The sequence below is a fragment of the Megascapheus bottae genome, chromosome 1 (assembly GCF_031878675.1).
Source record: "Megascapheus bottae isolate mThoBot1 chromosome 1, mThoBot2.hap1, whole genome shotgun sequence".
NCBI classification, from domain to species: Eukaryota; Metazoa; Chordata; class Mammalia; order Rodentia; family Geomyidae; genus Megascapheus; species Megascapheus bottae.
Window position 1 is genome coordinate 83,912,317 of NC_143509.1, and position 21,686 is coordinate 83,934,002.

A 21,686-nucleotide genomic window follows, 5' to 3' on the forward strand; every position below is an offset into this window, starting at 1 on the left:
ATAGAATGAACAATACTGTTTGCAGATGATATTTATTGTCTTTATGTTGAAGGGAACTGCAAGATAGAGTGAAAATCACTTTGAAAGGAAGTAATAAGAACATTTTCATTTTTAGAAAGATAGGTTTAGTGGCCATGTGAAAGATAGAATAATCAGAATTACATTGTTTTGACAAATTTTAAATTAACTCTTGATAGAACAACTTTAGTCTGGAAGATAGAGAAGAATATCAAAATCCTGCTGATGGCAGGCAAGTAGATTCAAGGTCTAATATGATTAAAATAATCATTATCTAGCATCTGTACCAGGAAGCTCCTAAAAGTAAAAAGGAACTCTTTTACTCATGAAGATGAAATTGTAGTCAGATATCAATTTCCCCATGCAAATATCATTAATTATCTTTCACACCAGTCTGGGAAGCCATTGGCATTTTACAACGGATAATCTATGGCATGTTTGTTGCAGGACTTCTAATGACTTCAGTCTTCTAATCAAATTCCTTAAAATGCAAATTTTCAACAGTTTATAGTTAGGTCTATATATTTCAAATTACAATACTAAAAGTAAACACCTCAAAGTTTTTGGCCAAGTGAGGATATTATTTTCTAAAGAAAACATAAACAAACAAACAAAAAGGTCATTCCCCAAAAGGAATCTTTACCTCTGACCACAGAGTGTCAAGTGATCTGGCATTTGGGAAGCATGGAACTGCAAATGAGTTTGTGGGATTTTTTTTTTTTTATCTAGTCAGGAGTGACCTTTGCAAGAGTAATTGTAGAAGGACAAGCAAATCTACATTATACCAGAATAACCAAACAATTGAGAAGCTGAATCATGTCCACTCTGCATGATAATAACCTACTTGAAATTTTTGTTTTAGCTGTTAGCTCAGTTTTTGTCTAAGCATCTTATATGTTGGCGTAATGAAATTATCAAATAGTCCTGGATAGTAGTGGGTACTGTTTGTCATTTTTTTCAGAAGTAAAACCTAAAGGAAAGTTACTGCATAATTTTCCACAATTGGCCACTGTCAGCAAGAAATCTAAATTGAAACTGTACTATTTTCTTTTTTTTAAAAATGTTTGGTAGTATCTGGGTAGTAATTTTTTTTTTATAGTTTTGTTTTGTTTTGTTTTTTGTTCATGGGACTTAAACTCCTCCTGGGCGTTGTCCTGAGCTCTTCAGCTCAAGGCTACAGACCTACCCTAGAGGCAAGTTCCATTTCCCATTTTGTAGTAGTTAATTGGTGATGAGAGTCTCAGGTCCTTTTGTGCCCAGGCTGGCTTTGAACCTTAATCCTCAGATCTCAGCCACCTGAGTAGCTAGGATTACAGGCAGGAGCCATCACACCAGGCCTGGGTAGTAACTTTTGTAGTACATGGGAGTTAAATCCAAGGCCTCTCATGTTGTTTTTACACACAGAGTTTTGACTACTTTTTAGCTTTAAAGAATAGCCAACACATAGTGACTAAAAACCTGGGCTCAACATTTTCCCAATTCCTTTGAGTTATTAAAGAACTGTAACCTCCATAGTAGATGCTTATAAAAATTCATATCCCTTGAACACCCATGCAAACTTCAAAGAATAAATACTACAGTGTTCTACACCAGTATTCCTAAACTTCAAATTTACTATATCAAGTAGGCCCAATGGTATTGAAAAAGCATATTAATTCCAACTATGACAAATGATATATGGAGCAAGTGTGGAAGACAGGCTCCCTGTGGCAGGGATTTGACAAGTCCTGGATAAAGAAGAAAGGTCTTAAGTGATTTATCCTAGCTGGACATTGAAAAGGAAGGAAAGAGAAACAGTACATTTGGAAGAGTAGAGTGGATTATGTTTCAAAGGGAAAGGAAGACACTTTTCAGACTTGACTAAGTTAGGCCTGATGCTGACGGGTGCCCGTGATTTGTGACTTTGCACAAGGTCATTTAATATTACGATGTCTCAATATTCTTGTTTTTAAAACAAGTAGTTGAGGAGAAGCAATCAGTAATGTTTTTTCCAGTTCTAACTTTAATTGTGTAATCTGAAATTTCTTGCTTAGATTGCTCATTGTTTTGTTGAATGGTAGGTTTTTCTCCATATGAGGAAAAAGAAAAAGAAAAAAATCCCATAGGGCCTTTCATTGTACTCCAGGGAAACTACATAAGAATATAAATTGGCTAGTGAAATGAGTTCCAGAATCTGAGTTCTCACAGGAGAAATTCTTTTGACTTAGTCATGGAGAAGTGTATTTTTGCAGATATTAATCAGAAGCATCATCAATACATTGTTGTGAAATAATACTGACTCCTGTGTAGTAGAATTTGTTTTCAAACATTATTCTCCTAGTACAGTACTGGCCATGGAAAATATTTTCTCTGATGCACGTGATGTGGTTGTTGGACTGATTAATGAAGGATCTGCCTCTTCGCTCTAGGTCCAATCTTTTTATGTACCTAAAGGTGGAATATGAAGGATTGGATCCTGTCTTAGTCCTCAAGGTCAAGCAAAGCACCAGGTGCATGCTCAGGTATTTATCCACAGGCAACCTTAGTCCCCAGGGGACAATGACACTCACACCCAAAGTGCAACATTCCTCTGTGGGCCTGGCCAAAGACACCACCCTGGCAGACCCCCCAGGAGATCATCACCCATTTTTTATTTTTGCTTCCCTGTTAAGGCCTATATAAGCCTACCCACAAATCCAGTCCTAGCACAACCACCAGTCCCGCGGGAAGGTTTAGGCCCCTCGCTGTTCCTCATAAACAGTCCTCACCAGTTGACTATCGAATCTGGCTTATTCCTTTACCATTCCTTCCATTTTCTTTACAGTTATAGTAGTTGTTTAAGGAACAGCCCAGGTCTTCAGCAGGTGTATAACAAGGTGTTGGGATATTCATTCTTTCATTACATCTCTGACTTTTTTAGAGGATCAGCTCCTTATGTGATGAATAACAAATACACTTTCATCATTGTGTCTTCATATCTAGACATATCAGCTCGGCATTTTTAGTAATTCCAGTACAAATTTAGCCATTGGTGATGCCTGCCTTGTCTTTCGGAAACTTTATTTACATTTGATTATGGATTTTGTCTAATCACAATGCCTTTTCTGAACCAAGTCTGAAGCACTGTTTGGAGAAGATGGAAATTAAATATATAAAATAAACTATACATTAAAAAATAATTCTATGTATATAGTAGCCCAAACTGACTTAAATTTGCAATCTTTCTTCCTCTACCTCAGAGTCTAAGGTTTACAGAGTGAGCCACCACACACCTTTCTCAGACCTACCAAGTTTTCATCCTACTGCTACGATTAGTATCTCTTTTATACTTCTTCTCTTTTGTCCAAGCCTTTAAACATTAGTATACACTCTGAGCTTGGAGCTTATTGCTTCTTGTCTTTACCCTTTCTTTGAATAATCCCATTTAGTAACTTCCTTATAAATGATGTCTATGTGTTAATAAATCTATTTAGTAACTCCATTTCTGCGTCTTTCTTCTCCCACCCCCATTCCCTTCCTTCCCTTTTTTCCCTTCCCAGCATTAGGAAATTAACATTTCCAAAAGCCCCGTGGCTTAAATTTTAAACATAAGATAATTAGTTTTTTTTAAGTGAATCTTGCTTTTTATCCTCTTCTACCACAGTATATACTGTTAGAATCTCTCTAAATTACTTTGTAAATTAATTCACTTCTTTACCTCTCATTATTATTCTAATCCAATAATTGGATTCTTAACCAATTCCTCACCACAAAACCAAAATGCTTCATATGAAACAAAACATAGCTACATCACTTCTGTAACTAAATGTCTATGATAATCTCTTTTCCACTGCTATGAAAAATCTAGTGTTCTTTTGTCCTTAAGACTCTCATTACTACCACATTGTTTTCTCTGAGCCCAGATCAACCAGCAGACAAACTACTTTTGTATGACCCACACAAACAATAAATTAATTACTACCATAGATCTTTACTTGGACCTTTATTTCTTTTAATCGTTAGCCTCCTGCAATGTGCTGATAAAGGAAATTGAGAGCTCCACCTAGGTATTCAAAGACATCTGTTGCCTGCTTTGTGCCCTAGGATCAAGTCCTGTTTTGTGTTTTGGATTTTATCACTAAAAGAAATCCAAATGTATTTATCTACATTTTCATGCTTATTTTCTATCCTACTTTTGGTAATTTCCATATTGTGGCTCCCTTTACCAATGTGGAATCCACAACTTTACTTAAAATATTCTTTTTTTATTAATAGTTTACAACAAGCATCATATATAACAAAGAATTTGAAGAAGAAAGTTTCAAGCTTTAACTACAGTTGTTTTTATGTTTTTTGGTCCTCCTCTGTAAAGTTATCTTTCTGAAAGTACACAAAACTTTTCATTTGTCCTAAATCCTGCAATTTCAGTTTCTAAAGAGGCAGAGATCAGGAAGATCATAGTTCCAGATAAGCCCAGGCAATCATTTTGGGAGATCGCATTTCAAAAGAAAAAGTTGGATATGATGGCATGCACCTGGCATCCTAGCTATAACACAGTGTGAAAGAGGGGGATCACTGTCTATGCCAATCTAGCCAAAAAATGAAACCTTATCTCAAAATATTTTCTATATCAAAAAATGTGATATACTGCAGTCATGATTCAGAGTGCTCACCTATCAATTAAAAGCTCAAAGTCAAAACACCAGAATTCTGTGCTCATGAAGTTTCTAAATTTGCAATATGTTTACATAATCTGTATTCTGTAATTTCATAGTTACTATTTCTTCTTTCATCCTTGAATATAGAATTGTCAGTATTATATATAAACTATAAACACATATAATACATATATGTTTCTTCTGCATATGTGTATTATTGTATTATTACATATATACTACATATGATAAATGTTGTGTTACATACAAAATTGTATATTGTAACATATATGTAATATAATATTTTACATTTCTATTTATCAAATAATATAAAATTTGTAATTATATCTACATAAGGATATTTATGTTTAGAGTATGTTTATATAATATGCAATATATATTTAAATATGCTTTTTAAAATTCTAATGTACAAGAACCATCACCAAAGATATACGTAGATAGATCTAAAGTTGCACAATATGAAATTTACGGGGAGTACTGGACACAATACTGTCCGTTATTAGAAAGCAGGTAGGCTGAAAGAAACTGCAAATTAAGCAAAATAAATGAATGTATGTGCTAAGCTAGACAGAAGTGGGTCATGGCCAACCAAAATGTACCTGTCTTTTCTCAAAAACTATTAAAATGTCAAACATTAACAGAGAAAACAGTTCAGCTTAGTATTTTAATTTTTCCAACAGTTTACCTTAGGACTGCTCTAACCATTTTAACCAGATGCCTATACAATTCCTTTCCTGGTTCTTTTTTTTCCCCATTACATTTCACTGTGTTTATGATAAAATAGAAATTATCTACATAAATAAATGAGTAGATTAGGGGGAAAAGACTGTAAAATTGAATGTTCACGATAATTTTTAAATTAAAATCAAATACTTTAGCTCAGTTTCTAATTACAATAGACTATGGTAAAACAAATAAAAGTAACATTTGACTTTACATGGTGGCTCACACCTATAATCCTAGCTACTCAGAAGGCTGAGGATCTGAGGATCCTGGTTCAAAGCCAACCTAAGCACTAATATCCATGAGTCTCTTATCTCAAATAAACAACTAGAAAACTGGAGGTGTTGCTGTGGCTCAGGGGTTAGGGTGGTAGCCTTGAGCTGAATAAGTCAGGAGCAGTGCTCAGGCCCAAGGTTCAAGCCCCATGACTGACGAAATAAATAAAAAGTAACATTTGATAAAATTTATTACTGTAATTTTGTGGAACAATTGTATTAATATCTCCTATGTTTCAAATACTATATAAAGGTGAGTCCATAATTGTGAACTAATTTCCAAGGAAAATAAAAAGCATTTCAGATTTTAAAATTGATCCTTTTTAATGATTTTACAAAGGACATTTGAAATTTAAAATTTTCAAGGAGCATTTAAATTATTCTCCATCCTGTATAAATCTCTTCCTTAGACATTGATTCCTACTTTGAGCCTTTGGACGTTATCTCCACTGAGTTTTGTTTTCTTCTCAAGTACATTATTATCTGTTCATGTGTTTCTTTGCAAAACTGAGTCTTCTAGTAAAGTCACTTTTACTTATTGATTCCTAAAGACTTACTGAAGCCTTTCTCTTACAGAAGCCTAGCACTTTGCCCTATGTTTAGACAAGAATTTATAGGGTCATGACTGATTATTGTATGAGAGTCTCAGGTTCCACATTTTTATCCAGCAAGCTTTATGTCGCCTTTAGGATTAGCTGGTCTTGTGAGATGATAACTTCTAAAGATCTGAAGATACTTTGTGTAGTAGTGTAATATTACAGGATGATAATGAGTTATTAAAAAATAAATCCTATGTTGAGTATTTAAAAAAAAAGTAAATCCTATTTAGCAGGCATTTATCTGCAGCATCAAATCTTTTCATTCCAGGTGCCATAGTCATAAACATCTTGAATTTGTAATCCTAAATAAATCTCTGTTTACACTAGAGCATCTAGAAATTATTCTTTTATGAACAGATCCATGTTTACCTCTATGTGATCATAAATGGGACTAGAAATACCTTAATAAATATGTATAATGCACACTAGCTGAATAGAAATAGATATGAATGCAAAATCTAGAAGCTGATATCATTAAACATGCTAAATAGACTACAACAAGTAAGCATTGGAAGTAAGCATTAGAAGTTAAACTCAGAACTGGACCTGGTGGCTCATGCCTGTAATCCTAGCTACTCAGGCGGCTGAGATCTGAGGATCAAGGTTCAAAGCCAGCCTAGGCACAAAAGCACCTGAGACTCTTATCTCCAAGTAACCTCTAGAAAATGGGAAGTGGAACTTGCCTCTAGGTTAGGTCTGTGGCCTTGAGCTGAAGCTCAGGACAATGCCTAGATCAAGTTCACGTCCCATGATCCTCCCCCCAAAATAAAAATAAAAAGAAGTTAAACTCAGATTTATTGGTTTGCAGAACATTCCCCATTTAATTCATAACACAACATATGTTTTTTTTTTTAATTTCTCTGTTAAGCTTCTGATTGGACTATCTCATGTGCATTGTCCTTCCTTATATAGTAATTTCTTGGTTTTCCTTTTATAATTACCATTTTTAGTTTGGCATAAACATCTTAAAGATGAATGATAAGTTGTTATTTCATCCATCTCTACTTACATTTGAATTACTATGTACATTATGTTTAGTTTCCTTTGTATTTTAAGGCATGAATTTCCAGAAAATAATTTTAATCACTGACTTTTTTATTTATATGGAGAACACAAAAAGTAGAAGTTCTACTCCAAACTCCAGTTTAGCAAAACTGATAAATAATACACAGAAGTTGTCATACAATATAATATTGACAGTTAAATACTAAGAAGGTATTTTGTTATATTTGAAATTAATGTACTAAATTTTTCATTTTGGTATAGTTTTCTCTTTGTTTTTGATAGCTTATTTTTTAATGGAAAAGATGTTTTTTTTTTCTCTACAACATATAAAATACCCAGACCATCTGTTATGAACTAGAGTAAAATTGTCTCTAAGACCAATCAATAGTTATTTACTAACCACCTAAGTAAATACATAAGATAGGTGTATGGAACAAATTATTACTTTATACTATTGTCTTATTAAAAAAAGAAAACTTTGAGGTAGGTGCCAGAGGCTCTCATCTGTAATCCTAGCTACTCAGAACACAGAGATCTGATGAACATTGTTCAAGGCCAGCCTGGCATGAAAGTCCAGTTAAACCGGAAAACCAGAAATGGCACTGTGTCTCAAAATGGTTGAATAGCCAGCCGTGAGCTGAAGAGCTCAAGGACTGCTCCCAGGCCCAGAGTTCAAGGCCCCCCACCCCCCAAAAAAAATATTTACTACTACCTATTTACATTTTAAGTCACAGTACCAAACCTATTTAGTTAAAAGATGTCAACTGGGGCCGGGAGTTTGGCATAATGGTAGAGTGCTTCCCTCGCATGCACGAAGTCCTGGGTTCGATTCCTCAGTACCAAAGAAAAAAGCCGGAAATGGTGCCGAGGCTCAAGTGGTAGAGCTCTAGCTTTCAGAAAGTCCAAGGACAGTGCTCAGGCCCTGAACTCAAGCCTAGGACTGGAAAAAAAAAAAAAAAAAGATGGCAACTGACTTGATAGTCTTCATGATGACAGTGAAATTTAACAAATAAAAGCCAGGGAAACTATAAGTGTGAGTGCCAAGTGAGACAAAGATAAATTGACAGCGGAAATTTGAAGGGGTCATAAAGACTCTCAGACAGTCTGTTTATTTTGTTTTGTCATTTTAGTGTTTCTTTTATGCTTTGGGGGTGTTTTGTTTTACTTTTTTTTGACCAAGATTTGTTGTAGGATAAAATTGAATGGAACAATTTAACTTTCCAGAAAGTTAAGAAATAGTGAAAATGAAAAACATACTTGTTAGCACCTAAAGAAAAGCTGAACTGATGAAAGGGGGGGTAGGAGAGGGATGAAATAATTGCAAGAATTTTGATCAATTATCCTTAAATTAACCATCACCACTAAGTTCAACTTCTGGTTCTGGTATTATTTTATTATATAGTTTTTAACTGTTCATTTTTAGGTCAATTAGGAAAAAAACATAAAATCATTTATTGACATTTTATGACATAGAAAATATTTCTGATTTCTGTTACTACTATGTCTCAATCTTAAAAGTTTGCTGAGGATGAGGAGTGGTAAAAGGAGAAGAAAAAAGAAAAGGAAAGAAGACAAAAAAACTATTAAGGAGTTTCTCTTGGAATAGAACTAGTACAAAAAGCACTCTGAAGGATTTTAGGTAGTCAAAAATAATGACATTTCATTGTATGGCATTGATCTTGCATACTTTATCTTTGATCTAAAAGGAAATCTTGGCAAGCAATTAACCTACATATAAAGATTTGTATAATAGAAAGCTCCTTTTGAATTGCTAATAGCTAACTCCTTATTTCCCCTTGCAATCCTTTAAGGACTGTAATTTTTTTTTTCATGTGAACTATATCTTCCATAGTTTATTACTATCAAATCCTTCATTGTCCTCAGTGTTTAGTGTTACTAATGGTGAGCTGAGCTCTTTGTCCTCTTAGAAGAGAGATACTATAGGATAAAAATAGCTGTAATGCCAGTGACTATTGTAAAGTACCACTATGAAAATATATGCTTCATCATACCTTGACTATAGAAATTAAATATTATTTTAGAAAAATCAATACAGTGTATCCAGAAACATTTTTGGCTAATTAAAGAATATAAATTGAAGCTGGGTGCAGTGGCTTAAGCCTATAATCCTAGCTACTCAGGCGGCTGAGATCTGAAGATCGAGGTTCAAAGTCAGCCTGGGCACTAATATCCGTGAGATGCTAATCTCCAATTAATCAGTAGAAAACTGGAAGTGGCACTGTGGCTCAAAGGCTAGAGCAGTAACCTTGAGCTGAAGAGCTCAAGGGTAGTGCCCATGCCCATAGTTGAAGCCCCATGACTACCAACCCCAAAGAAAAACAAATATAAATTGAGACATTAGAGCCAGCTCAATAATCAGTGTCTTTGGTGGAAGAGAAACTGCCACACAAACTTGTGTGTGTGTGTGCGTGCGTGTGTGCATGTGTGTGTGTGTGTGTGTGTTGTCTGTGTGTGTCTGTGTACACAAGTGTACATGTATACTCAGGGCATGGATAGCATCCTAGAGTTTTCTTGTTTTTTTTTCTTTTTAGCTATAACTAATATTTATTCATTTGACAAAGCAACAGAACTAGCTAAGTCATAGCCTTTGTTTTGCTTGGAGTTCTCCTCTAGGAAAAGTAAGTTTTCCATGGTGCTCACACATATTTGGGAAGGTATTACTTAAAGCTTATGAATCTGATTACATTCATATGCTACCCAACTGTAAATGGGAATTGAGCAGAGATTTTGTCCCAGAGCTTTTCTGCTCAAGGCTAGTGCTCTGCTATTTGAATCAAAACTCCATTTCTGACTTTTTGGTGACTGCCTGGAAATAAATTCTCATTGGACTTTTCTTACTAGGCCGATTTTGTACCAAATTCTCAAATCTAAGCAGATTTAGTATCTATGAGTACAGCTGTGAGCCACCAGCTCCCAATATGCAACTTAATTTTCAATAGTATCCAGAACAGAAACAAAAAAAAAATAATAAGACCCTTTCTGTAGCCCAAGATTAGATCTATCGAATTATTTCACACACACACACACACACACACACACACACACACACACGTTGCTACCAGTGTCAACTGAAATTCTGTAAAACATATTCTGTCTGGCATTCAAGACTCAGTATTTTTCAGTGTACATCTGTAAAATCTTGCCTCCCAAATGTTTCCATTCACAATCTTGTTCCTCAGACAAATGAATCTACTGCATTTATATCACATATGTACATCATCACTATTCCTATACCTAGTTGTTTTTTTCTTGACAGATGTGTTTAATCTGTGTAATATAGAATTATTACCACTATTAGAATTACATGTACCATTTATTAAAAAAAATACTCCTGATAAGATTTATTTTTGTTGGTTTCAGTTCAATTCTCACAATTTAGGGGGTTAGCATATTGATAATGTCATTCAAAGTGCCTCATATTTCTCTAACATAATGAGGAATCTGATTTAATAATGCTGATCTTCAGAGCTGATGAAAAATGTCATAATTCTGGAATGAGGAGATAAAAATTCGATGAGACTAGTGTCAGTGGAAATGAAGATGAAACGTTAGCTAAGTAAAAGTAACAGCTGACTTAAGGATTAGAAAGTGATTGTAAAGCAAACAGAGCTTTGGGATGAAGGAACCAGAGTACATGGAGAGTGTAAGGAGTATTATTCATTCCCAGCATTTTAAGGAAACTACTTCTTAAAGCTTGGAGAAGACAAAATCTTGTGGAGTGTGTGGGGTGTGTTTGTGTATACATTGGAAGACAGTGAGAGAGAGAGAGAGAGAGAGAGAGCGAGAGAGAGAGAGAGAGAGAGCGAGAGAGAGAGAGAGAGAGAGAGAGAGAGAGAGAGACAGAGACAGAGACAGAGACAGAGACAGAGACAGAGAGAAAGGAGAGAAGGAGAGGTATTTGATTTTTCTGTAATAAAATGTATGTAAGTCCTTGGCTGGGAGTTTGGACTAGTGGTGGAGTGCTTGCCTAGCATGCACAAAGACCTGGGTTCAATTCCCTGGTACCACATACATAGAAGAAGGTGCTGTGACTCAAGTGGTAGAACTCTAGCCTTGAGAAAGCCCAAGGACAGTGCTCAGGCCCTGAGTACAAGCCAATACTGGCAAAAATAAAGAATAAAGAATATGTAAGTCTTTATAGGAGGATAAGGTGAAGGCCAAAGGCCAGAGAGATGCTGATGGAATTTTAGCCACAAGAGTATTTGAGAAATGCTTCCAATTAACCAGTATTCTATCTTCCTATGTAAATTTTACTAAGCTGCTTCATTGAAATAGTCAACACTTCATTTATGTCTTTGGCTTATCAAATTGTAAATATTCAAAATATGTTCTGAGTTAATCTTTCTTAGGTATCATTGAAGATGTATCTTTCATATGAAATTAGAAAAGAAAGAAGCTGGCTTGAATGAAAATCCATGAGCCATCTGGCTCTAGCTAGAAAAATAAAGCAAATTACCAAACAAATGGTATATACTTGCTTTTGTTTATCAACCATCAGCTTCCTTCATTACTATAAAGCCAATGAATTACAAAGAAAAACTTTGGTCTAAGTAATATATGATACAAAGTTTATTGAAGACAATAAATATAATAGTGGGCAATACAACATATAATAAATTAATCAGAATTAAAGTGGATGGCGGTGTTTTAAACAGTGAAGTTATAACTATGCTGATGCAGAAGTACTGTGAAGATTTACTGTTCATTACTCAGTTAAATCCCTAATGACTACTAAAACTTGTTTTATATCTGAATAGTTACATAAGTAGAAATATTATTTGAATACCGTTTCCTTAATGATATTTGGCAGGACTGGTTATTTGTATAATGTTATATTCTGTCAAGAAATTATTGGAGAAAAGCTGTTAGAATTTTATTTCCTGCCAGAACACTTTAGGTGTCAGAATAATGAAATTTTTAATACTCTGGCAGCACATTAGATAACATCTTTAAATATGGCTTCAAATTGATTTGCAAGAGCGATGCATTTATTTTTCTCTGTTAAATCATGACTATCACCACACAAACATAACAAAAAAGCCACAAATACAATAGGAATCATGTCCTATCAGCCAAAAACTTACATTATATGTATATGTATATGTTGGTTAATTAGGCAATTATATAGTTTTACTTCTTCCAAACATTACTGCTGTTACTGGCATCTGATTTTTGTCTTTAGGTACATTAAGGCTCAGGAGTAGAAAAAGATTAATTTCAAAATTGAGTCTCCTGCTCTTCATTACTCTATCAGCTACTTTCTAACCAGCACTCTGATCAAATATTAGTTTGTTAAGTAACTATTAAACTAATAAATACAGTTTAAGGTACAACCCAACAAGCATTTTTGTTTTAACATGGAACAAATGAACATGTTTCAATTATCCATAAAGGATAAGAAGAGACAAAATATTCTGACAAGTAAGTGCTGGTCATAATGCCAACTTAACTTGACCTACCTAGAATTGTGGAAGATTATAAAACTTGACAGTGTTGGAAAATAGGGAATGCTTAAACACAGTATGATTCTGAAATAGTGTGATGAATGTCTCAAAAATACATTCATTTTCACTCAAGATTAGACTAAGAGATTTCTAAAAATAGTATTAGTGCATCACTAGGCTAAAATAACACAACTAAAGTTATTTAGTCTTCCAATAACCAACTGCTTATTGGAACAAATGTATAGCGAAGTCCAAGACAGCAAGACAACCATCCAGGTGTTTGTGTGCCACCTCACCCCTGGTTCCTGAGAAAGCATGGTGTTCAGGTGCAGACATAATTAACAATACACTCTAACAATTCTCTTAACTTCAGTATTCCTGAGGAATACATGAAGTTGGCTTAACTCTATTTAATCCTTTACAGATATCAGCTTACCAGCTTTTTGCACTGGTATTATTAATACATCCCTAGAAACGTAACAGTATTTTTTTTTGAAAACACATATCTTTTGTGGCCTCACTGTGAAGTACAGCCCTGGCTTAGGCTTTAAGGAGCACACAGATTCTGTGAAAGGAATATATGATGTGAATATATTCATGGTCACAACATGGTGATTATTTCAATGCTGAGTCTAAGAATTGATTTACTGATACTTTTTTCCATACTGGAACCTTCACCATGTTCTAGAGCTGGCATGACCATCTACCCTTCTGGCCAATGAATAATAACAATCTCAACAGAGATTGAGAAGTTACCCATTGCTTGGCTGCTGGACTGTATCTTGTGGTTCATTCCATAGCTGCCCTTCTAGTGTCACTTCTGTGCCTTTCCTCCCTGCTCAAATTCCATGTTAGCTTTAAGTGTTGAGTTGTCAGGCTTTTTTGTTATCAACTCACAGGAAGCCAAAAGGTTTCCCATAATCTTCTAAATAAGATCTTTCCCAAACCTGAGCTCCATATTCATAGCTAAGTAAGTCACTGGGTCAACTTCCTTTTGTAAGGTAGGCTTAGGTTGACAAGCATAAAAAAAGAATACTCTTTCAATATATTTTTTCTCCAGTAATTTAAATAAAATTTCAGTTACAGCATTGAGTATAGCTAACTTCCTGTTGTGCTTATTAGTATGTTTCCCTTTATTATTTTTTCATATATATACATGCCGGGGCCAGCCGGCAGCAAATCAGGGTTCGCAGATTGGGGTTGCTGAAATAGGGGGCAAGGACTAGGAAAAAATAGAAGAGAGATAGACACACCGGGTCCGGGATGTCTGCAGCCCAAGTAAAGACTGCCTCGTTTATTGTCAACTCCAGCTTATATCCCTTCTTGAAACCAGGGAACTTCCAACTGTTACATTCATATGGTAAATCTCAGGTAATTTAAACAGAATAAGGTCATAAAACAATAAGACAATAAAGCCATGGTCTGATGCAAATCAAGGTACAATTTGATTCTACTCTGGCTCCCAACATATACACATACATATATATGGGCCTGGGTGCTGTTCCTGAGCTCTTCAGCTCAAGGCTACCACCCTACACTTGAGCCAAGCCCTACTCACCATTTTCTAGAGGTTAATTGAAGAGTCTCAGGTCCTTTTATGCCCAGGCTGGCTATGAACATTGACCCTCATACCTCAGCCTCCTGAGTAGCTAGCAGTATAGGCATGAGCCACTGCACCCAGCATACATTAAAGTTTTGAGTGACAAAACAATCTTGAGTTTGAGATATCATGTTTTTTTATTAACTCCTAAGTGGTAAATAGAAATAGTAAAAGCCATTGGAGTGTCTTAAAGACAGCTAATAACTGTGTAGCAAATATTAACTCATATCATATAAATCATGGTTGAACCATTAGTGTACGTACCTATCTTGTAGTTCAAAGTACTGTCATTTAAACTTTCTGTATTAATTACTATACCTTCTGAAAAACTTTAAAACAAAAACACTTGAATGTACTATATATCCTTATTCTAAAAACTTAGATGCCTAAAATTATTTATCACTGTCAGTTTGTGGACTAAAGATAGGATAGGTCTGTCTTTCTAAAAAACAATTAGCTTCTGTACCTTTAAACATGTACCTATCACTCTATTTTTAAACATAGCAATGGGGAAAATGTCTGGGCTGTAAGAACATTTATTTTATTGTATTTCTATACAGGTATCTGTGAAATTATTCAGAATCTTAACTAGACACTCATTTCTATATTACACATATGACTGATGTATTTGACACAGACAGTTGAACTAGCAGACAAATTCCTTTGAAACATCAGCCTCTCTGCACTAAAAGAACAGCCATTGAACTTCACCCCAGCAGATCACAGTGGCTGGTATCTTCTGATTTACCAAAATATGTTAAAAGTTGATCCCATCTCATTGCTGTTCTGTGCACTTCTGCAAACTTTCAATGGACAGGTGCTTCGCTACAGTGTAAAATTGTGATATAGTTAACAAACAAAACTATTAAAAGGAATAGTATTTTGAAATAGTGCATCTGAGATAAAAAGCCAGTAAAAACCCCAAATAAAGGTGGTAATGTAAAGAAAAATAGTATACATCAATATAGGTAATCAATTCATTGGTTTGGAAATCTAAAGTACCTGACAGGATGTTTAAAATTACAAAGTGACTCATAAGGTGATATGTTGCATTCGGGAGCTTTCATTGAACCAAAAGATTCTTAAATGTTCTAATCCACTCTGGCTTCACTTCCAAAAAGACAATGTCCAAAACTAATTTATTAATTTCGTTTATTCAGGATGTTAAATAAATAATACTCAACAAATAAACACCAGAAAATATTTATCAAACGAACAATAGCCTATCTCATTACAGGTATAAAATATAAGATCTAAAGCCATAATTTCAGGAAAATGGCAAACGAAGCATGAAAAACAAGTTATTTTTCCTTTTTTCTGTATTACTTCAGTCCTTCTGTGTGGGTCTATTTACTTCACTGTGAGCTGGCTTCCTGCCTAGCTATACTGACGTGAAAAAATTTCTGATGTGTTACACTGTTCTGTGTAAGCAGTTAAAGATTAATAATGCAATTGTCCAATTGTTGAAGAAAGTATCATACTCTGTAGTTGTTGGCTACATATGTTATGCTTCAAAATAAAGAAATAGAATGTAAACATTGCTAAAACATGAGAGAAACTATAAATTTTATATTAATTTTTTTTTTGCCAGTCCTGGGCTTGAGCTCAGGGCCTGAACACTGTTCTTGGACTTTCTTAATGCTAGAGCTCTACTACTTGAGTTTTAGCACCACTTCCAGCTTTTTTCTATGTATGTGGTACTGAGGAATCGAACCTTCATGCACGCTAGCAAGCACTCTACCACTAGGCCAAACTCCCGGCCCCTATACTAACTTTTATTAAAAATGTTTACTAATCAGAAAGGAAACAGTTACATAAATTAGACAAACAGTACATTTTCTTTTGAACAATGTCAAACCTTCCCTTGCTCTCTCCCAGTTTTTCCTCTACCTTCCCACCCACAAGTTGTATAGCTTTTCTTTTGTTTTCTAATAAGGAAATTTGAACCTTTAAACATAAAGCACATTTAAGGTGACACCATAATTTAATTTCTCTCTTATAAATGCACTGATCAAATATAATATATATATATATACTGAATGTGTTTTTAGTGAACATTATGAAAGAAGCATTAGTTTGAAATATCAAAATCATATTATTAAAACTCCAGTCTCTCTAATGTACTTTTGTTGGTACATTACAGTAGCCTAAATAGCAAATAACTCATAAATAAGAAGAAATGTATTTTTTTTTCTAGTGATAAAGCCTAGAAGTTAAAGATCATGTATTTGACTCTGGTGATTTTATTTTCCTGACTTGCAGATAACCACTTTCTGTCTGTACATTCACACTACTTTGTGTTTGTGTTTAAGGCATGTATGTAGCATTTTGTGCATGTACGTGTGTGTGTGTGTGTGTGTGTGTGTGTGTGTCTGTGTGTTTGTGTGACAGCGAGAGAGAAAAAAAAAAACAAGCTGCAGTGCTGACAGAAACAAAGACAGACCGAGAGGAAAATGCACTCAGTGTTTAGGTGTCTCCTCTTATGACAATATTAATACTATTGGATTGGAGTTTAATTCCTCAGATCTCATTTAATCTTAATTACTTCCTTACATCTACAAGGGGGGATAGATCTCTGACATGTTAAATAGGAGTGGTGAGCACCACACACACTCAGTCCTGTGGAGGATCAAGACATTATATTTTCCAGTGCTCAGTATTTGTGTATGAATTCTTAACACTGAATTCTCCAAACTGAAACACAATTTACACACACACACACATACACACACACTCAATATATATATATATATATATATATATTCACGTATATCTGGTGTTTTATAATTGGATGCAAGATTTCTTGAGCCATAATTGCATTCCTGTCAATAATCTGGCTTTTGAATCTGGCATGTGGATGCTCTATTTTGTTTTCTTTGAGCATTTTTTTTTGGCAGTCCGGGGCTTGGTCTTAGGGCCTGATCACTATCCTTGGGTTTTTTCAAGTCTAGAGCTCTACCACTTGTACCACAGCACCACTTCTGGCTTTTTTCTATGTATGTGGTACCAGGGAATCGAATCCGGGTCTTTGTGCATGCTAGGCAAGCACTCTACCACTAGGCCAAACTCCGGGCCCTCCTTGAGCATTTTTTTTATGTTTCACATAGTAGAATTATACATCTACATAGTGCTTTGATTTCCTTTATATATTTATAAATAATTCATTTGAAAATTAAAAGTTCTGTCTTCTATAAATCAGTATTCATATATATCTTCAGAAGGCTTATCTGGATTAAAAATGTGGGTTCCACATTTATTGCCACTGACTATACCACAATACATTTGAAGAATCAAAAATAATAATAAGGAGCCACAGAATAATAGTATTATTTTGGAAAGCCTGGAATTTCAATTCTATATACATATACTACTTGGGGATAGTCATTATTCTTTGAGCTTGTAATTATACCAGAAATTAAAAAAATGCTTTAACAGTATCATCTGATTCACCAATACAGTGATTTTTTAACTAACAAGTTAATTTTTATTCATGTTATAATTTCTATCAGTGTTTGAACATTGATATTTGGAGAGTTTGTACATTGTCACCTTGCAGGGTTAAAAGGAGACCTACACTAGGTCACAAATGGTAACTATAAACATTTCGCAATCACATGTGGCTGCTTGCTCTTACTCTCTTAACACTGTTCAGCATTTTTATTTCTTTGTTATCATTTACAATAGAATAGTGTCCCCACTCATGTCCCAGCAAGATTGCAGACATTATGGAATCATCACATATAAACCATTTAAAAATATACTTTTGTCAAAAGACTTGATGACTACTATGTACACTACAACAATGACACCCAGTTTGAATATTTCCTTTAAATTCCTTACACTAATACCTATAATGAGACCTTAATGTAAATGTTATATACTCTGAACTATTTAACATTAGTAATCACTCTAAACAAATAAAAATTCTGTTCAAAATTAAAACATAGCTGGAATTTTGTTTCCAATAGAAAGAAATCCCTGCATTTTTTGGTATAAACTGGCATGACAAATACTGTAGAATATAAAATTAAAATTATAATACCAGCAAAAATCTCTTTTAAAAAAATTAAAACATCCAAATGAAAAAACAAGACATACAAAATAAAATTTTTAGGGAGAGAGAAAAAGGAGAGAAAATTTTTGAGAGAGAGAGAGAGAGAGAGAGAGAGAGAGAGAGAGAGAGAGAGAGAGAGAGGGAGAGGGAGAGGGAGAGGGAGAGGGAGAGGGAGAGGGAGAGGGAGAGGGAGAGAGAGAGAGAGAGAGAGAGAGAGAGAGAGAGAGAGAGAGAGAGAGAGAGAGAGAGAGGGAGGGAGGGAGGGAGGGAGGGAGGGAGGGAGAGGGAGAGGGAGAGGGAGAGGGAGAGGGAGAGGGAGAGGGAGAGGGAGAGGGAGAGAGAGAGAGAGAGAGAGGGAGAGAGAGAGAGAGGGAGAGAGAGAGAGAGGGAGAGAGAGAGAGAGAATTTTCTACTAGCCAAGTTTTTCCTTGGCCATGCATTGTGACTTAGGAAGAAAGTTCTACACTCAACAGAAACCAGCACATAGCCCAAACTCTCATGTGCCATATATGGCTAGGCTCAGGAAAGGGGTGAGGGAGGAGCAGCCAGAGGTGCAGCTAGAGCTACAGGGAAGAAGCCATCTTCAGAGTTTGCAAGCTCTCTGCTCACCTCAGGAAACAAATTCTCTGAGCAGAGCTGGTGTTAGGTTGTCAGATAGTGTGGCTGTCAGACACCAAGACGTGAACAAGTAGGGTGTACTTAGGGTGCCTGGCTATTCATACACACACCTGGCAGCCACAGATGTTTTCCAATTAGTACTTTACAGTTTTGTGGTGAGTTTTAGGGTCTGAGGTCACGATCCTGCTGGTAGTACTGCAATGGGAGGGGACATGGCATTAAGTTGTCCACAGAGGACACAAGGGAGGAACAGGAAGGAGCAGCTGATAGAGCCCTGTAGCTTAGGCTGCTGTTACACACACACCAAGCATGGGATCCCTTTCTTTCCAGACAGGCTGTTGGTGCTGATTGGGAGAGGGACCTGAACAATGCTTCCCTAACATTTGCTGGTCTTGGGTGAAGGAGTCCCAATCGTCAGGGCAACAGTTGACTTCATATACAGTCTTCTATAGGGTGTAAGCAGTTAGCATCTTAGTGATTGTCAAAAAAGAGAGAAATGCACTGAAAGAATAATGATAATGGAGAGATTTATTTTGATTCATTTAGAAGTGTGCACCTAACATGAATGTAGTGAAAATAATCTCAGAACTTCTGAGTCTGCTTCACCCACCATGCTGGAAGAAAGCTGACCTAGGAATCCTCAATTAGCTGTTCAATTAAGGAGAGGAAATTTAAATTGTAGGGACTCAAAACACCATCTCATAGCTTATCACTGTGAAAGATGAATGAACAGATTTTTCTACATATATTAGGGTCGTGGGTGCTGTGTGCATGAGCGCATGCGTGCACATACATGGCAGGATACTACGTAGTTTTCTAGAGTGTGCTGATTCTCATAGCCTAACTAGGTCTCTCCACTAGACATAGCTCCTAATTCTTTACCTCCAATGAAGACAGTTAGCTCCACACCCTGAGGTTCCAACATCCAGCATAATAATCCATGTGAAGAAACTCATTTTCACTGAAGCACAAGATGGAGTGTTTGGAGGGCAACCAGTGAGGTTGAACCTGGCTTCTCTTGGACCATTTCCAGAGAAAAGGAGTACCCACTCCACTAGCAGAGAGCCATAAAGATATTCTGACTCCTCTGGCCTGACCGGATGAGAACCCACTACGGATTACAGATAGCAAAGAGAAATAAACAAGATAAATAATAACAATACAGTATATTAGAAAATCCATACATGGACACACACATGTGCACACACACACACATGTACACACACACACACACACATCCAAACAGAAGAACTGCATACAACTACCCCTAGAGAAGCCACCAGGATTAACGTGCTTTCTTTATATCTGCTCATTAAGCAGTTATCATTCATAGGATGTTTGAATGTTAACAGTAACATTTCATGCTACCACAGGGTTGTGAGATGCAAATTTAAAATATTTTAAAACAAAGAAATCTTTACAAAATAATCCTATTACATAATCAATATTTGCATAGAATTATGCAGATAAATTATATAATATTTAAGCAACAGCAACATATGCTGAAATTTTAAGATTAAGTTAAGCTTGGTTGTGGCACAGAGATCAATGTACAAAAAGGGAAGGGTGCCCCCCCCCATGACTCTGGGGCAGGAGTGGAGAAACCCCAGGCCATTCTACTTTACATTGTTCCTTTGTATATTACACATGTGTACACCTCTTAAATATTTATGGAAATATTTAACAAAATAATACAATTGGTTACAGTAAGAAGGAACTGCTTTCCAGGGCAGCACGGCCTCCTCCCTAACTCCAAGCAGTTCTCTTTAAGCAGTTCTGGACAGAGGTGTGTGGAGCAGGTGGGAAGGGAGCGGGGTTCCAATCTTTGGCCTCCTCGCTTCAGATTTTAATCACCCTTTAAAAGTAAACAATGCATGATGTCAATCCATGCTTACTTAAGAGAAAGAACTATTGTTTATCCTGTACAGACAGTGCCCTACATTGGAAAGATTGACTTCATATTATTTTTTATACATCATGAAGGGATGGCAGGTTATTCAATGCAGTGTAGGCATTTCTATCACCTCGACGCGTTCACAGGTGAGCAGTGTCTGTTACCGTACTGTTACAATAACAATGGTAAACAGGAAGGTCAAAGTTGCTATGTCTTTGTTAAATTGTATAAATCCTTAAGAGGTTTCCTCTGGTACTCCAAGGACTGATAAACAGAGCTTGGAAACTTTAGACTGGCCCAGCACTTAAAAGGTCTCCTGGGAGATGGAGCCTGAGCCTTGAGTTCCCTCAAGGAACTTCTTTCTATGTCTGCACGCATCTAGGTCCCTCAGCCCTTGGGACAGCACACACCTCTGTTGGAGCCGCCTCCCCAGCGCCCATACTCACTCACCCTCCACGTAATGCAACTCTATGACTTCCACCTTCGAGTCCCTCCTCTCACATCAGACATGAAAAGGCACGGGGGGTGGGTCCTCGAACAGCCCAGGATCAGTCTCAGGGTATTCTTTGTAGCCTGGACAGAGGCCTCCTCAGGGGTTCCGTCCTGGCCCAGGCCCAGAGATGGGTGAAGGGTGTAACAGCAACAGTGACAGCAGTGGAAGCCGTCACAGTGGTGATGGGCTGGCAGTGGCTGGGCGCAGAGCTGGGGCAGTGGCTGGGTTCTGAGGATTGTGAGAATGGGCTTCTGGGCCCACAGCGGGCCCGGCAGGGAGCGACCCTGAATCCAGGTGGGGCTGCTATC

The 21,686-nt window shown here is 36.2% G+C and overlaps 1 long non-coding RNA gene across 1 annotated transcript in view; it reads right to left on the minus strand.

Annotated features, from left to right (window-relative positions):
• LOC150069543 (uncharacterized) overlaps positions 1-20,028 on the minus strand; it is a 69,908-nt gene extending 49,880 nt beyond the window's left edge. Inside the window, exon 1 of the long non-coding RNA XR_016538055.1 lies at positions 19,874-20,028. This is a non-coding gene — a long non-coding RNA (uncharacterized LOC150069543). The remainder of the gene's footprint in view (positions 1-19,873) is intronic.
• Positions 20,029-21,686: the final 1,658 nt, after the last annotated feature.